Below are 3,558 nucleotides of genomic sequence, written 5' to 3'. Positions count from 1 at the left end.
TTTACCGAAATCACTATGTTTCGTAGGGGGGTACACAGATTTTGAGAAAAAGTCAAAAAATTTGACAATACTGTTTTAAAGCATTTTTGAATCAGAATGTAATACATATGATGAATTTCAAAGAGGTCGGACCTTTGTTGTCTCGCGTTTCTCTAAGGAATAGCAATTTAGAGTGGTTATCTTAATGATTTAGGGAGTATTTGCAGTTTGCTAAATTAAGGTAAAATTAGAACGATGTCCATGTACCATGAAAAGAAGTTTGATCATACATTAATACAAAGTTATAATGTGGTGTTAAAATTTTAAAAAATTTAAAGATTATGGCCTCATATATATAGCATTTACCGAAAACTCCTATTTTCATAGGGTTAAACATAGATTTTGAGAAAAATTCAAAAATTTGACAATACTGTTTTAATACATATTTGAATCATGTATAACATATGATGAAGTTCAAGATTTTGGAACCTTTGTTGTCTCTGTTTCTCTAAGGAATAGCAATTTATAGTGGTTAGTCCTAATGATTTAGGGAGAATTTACAGTTTTACTAAATTAATGTGATTAAAAATTAGAACGATGTCCATGTACCATGAAAAGGGTTTATCATACATTAATCCATAGGTATACTGTGGTTTTCACTTTTAAACGTTAAACCTTTAGGCTTCATATATAGAGCATTACAAAAAAACTCACTATTTTCGTAGGGGACACATAGCTTTTGAGAAACATTCAAAAACTTTGACATACTTGTTAATACATTGCATCAGTGTCATAACATATGATGAAGTTCAAAGAGGTTGGAACCTTTGTTGTCTCCTCCGTTTCTCTAAGGAATAGCAATTTTATAGTGGTTAGTCTAATGATTTAGGGAGTATTTGCAGTTTTGCTAAACTATTGATAAAAAATTAGAACGATGTCCATGTACCCATGAAAGGAATTTATCATAAATTAATATAAATGTGTATATGTGTATAAATTTTAAAACAAATTAAAGATTATAGGCTTCATATATAGAGAAGCATTTACCGAAAACTCACTATTTTCGTAGGGGGGTACACAAGATTTGAGAAAATTCAAAAAATTTGACAATACTGTTTTAATGCATAGTGGAATCATGTAACATATGATGAAGTTCAAAGAGGTCTGGAACCTTTGTTGTCTCCGTTTCTCTAAGGAATAGCAATTTTATAGTGGTTAGTCTAATGATTTAGGGAGTATTTGCAGTTTTGCTAAATTAATGGATAAAAAATTAGAACGATTTCCATGTACCATGAAAAGAAGTTATCATACATTAATACAAAGTTATAATGTGGTTTTAAATTTTAAAACAATTTAAAGATTATAGGCTTCATATATATAGCATTTACCGAAAACTCACTATTTTCGTAGGGTTAACCATAGATTTTGAGAAAAATTCAAAAAATTGAGAATACTGTTTTAATACATATTTGAATCATGTAATAAAATATGATGAAGTTAAAGAGGTGTGGAACCTTTGTTGTCTCTGTTTTTCTAGGGAATAGCAATTTTATAGTGGTTAGTCAATGATTTAGGGAGTATTTGCAGTTTTGCTAAATTAATGGATTAAAATTAGAACGATGTCCATGTACCATGAAAAGAAGTTTATCATACATTAATACAAATGTATAATGTGGTTTTAAATTTTAAAACAATTTAAAGATTATAGGCTTCATATATAGAGCATTTACCGAAAACTCACTATTTTTCGTAGGGGTTTAACACATAGATTTTGAAAAAAATCAAAAAATTAAAAAAATATGACACTGTTTTAATACATATTTGAATCATGTAAATAATAATATGATGAATTCAAAGAGGTTTGGAACCTTTGTTGTCTCCGTTTCTCTAGGGAATAGCAATTTTATAGTGGTTAGTCCAATGATTTAGGGAGTATTTGCAGTTTTGCTAAATTAATGGATAAAAAATTAGAACGATATCCATGTACCATGAAAAGAAGTTTTCATAGATTAATACAAAGGTATAATGTGGTTTTAATTTTAAAACAAATTTAAGATTATAGCTTCCATATATAGAGCATTCCGAAAACTCACTATTTTCGTAGGGGGGTACATATAGATTTTGAGAAAAATTCAAAAAATTTGACAACACTGTTTTAATACATATTTGAATCATGTAATAAAATATGATGAAGTTCAAAGAGGTTTGGAACCTTTGTTGTCTCCGTTTCTCTAGGGAATAGCAATTTTATAGTGGTTAGTCCAATGATTTAGGGAGTATTTGCAGTTTTGCTAAATTAATGGATAAAAAATTAGAACGATGTCCATGTACCATGAAAGAAGGTTATCATCATTAATACAAAGTATAATGTGTTTTTAAATTTTAAACAAATTTAAAGATTATAGGCTTCATATATAGAGCATTTACCGAAAACTCACTATTTTCGTAGGGGTAACACATAGATTTTGAAAAAAATCAAAAAAATTGAAAATATGTTTTAATACATATTTGAATCATGTAATAATATGATGAAGTTCAAAGAGTTTGGAACCTTTTTTTGTCTCCGTTTCTCTAGGAATAGCAATTTATAGTGGTTAGTCTAATGATTTAGGGAGTTTTTGCAGTTTTGCTAAATTAATGGATAAAAATTAGAACGATGTCCATGTACATGAAAGAATTTATATACATTAATACAAAGGTATAATGTGGTTTTAAATTTTAAACCAATTTAAAGATTATAGGCTTCATATATAGAGCATTTACCGAAACTCACTATTTTCGTAGGGGGTTACACATAGATTTTGAGAAAAATTCAAAAATTTGACAATACTGTTTTAATACATATTTGAATCATGTAATAAAATATGAAGTTCAAAGAGGTTTGGAACCTTTGTTGTCTCTGTTTCTCTAGGGAATAGCAATTTTATAGTGGTTAGTCCAATGATTTAGGGAGTATTTGCAGTTTTGCAAATTATAGATAAAAATTAGAACGATGTCCATGTACCATGAAAAGAAGTTTATCATACATTAATACAAGGTATATTGGTTTTAAATTTTAAAACAAATTTAAAGATTATAGGCTTAATATATAGAGCATGTACCGAAAACTCACTATTTTCGTAGGGGGGCACACATACATTTTGAAAAAAATCAAAAAATTTGAAAATACTGTTTTAATACATATTGAATCATGTAATAACAATGATGAAGTTCAAAGAGGTTTGAACCTTTGTTGTCTCCGTTTCTCTAAGGAGTAGCAATTTTATAGTGGTTAGTCTAATGATTTAGGGAGTATTTGCAGTTTTGCTAAATTAATGGATAAAAATTAGAACGATGTCCATGTACCATGAAAAGAAGTTTATCATACATTAATACAAAGTTATAATGTGGTTTTAAATTTTAAAACAAATTTAAAGATTATAGGCTTCATATATAGAGCATTTACCGAAAACTCACTATTTTCATAGGGGTTAACACATAGATTTTGAGAAAAATTAAAAAATTTGAGAATACTGTTTTAATACATATTTGAATCATGTAATAAAATATGAAAGTTCAAAGAGGTTTGGAACCTTTGTT

This window comes from Brassica napus, chromosome C5, assembly GCF_020379485.1.
Source record: "Brassica napus cultivar Da-Ae chromosome C5, Da-Ae, whole genome shotgun sequence".
Taxonomy (NCBI): Eukaryota; Viridiplantae; Streptophyta; class Magnoliopsida; order Brassicales; family Brassicaceae; genus Brassica; species Brassica napus.
This window is presented reverse-complemented; position numbering follows the sequence as displayed.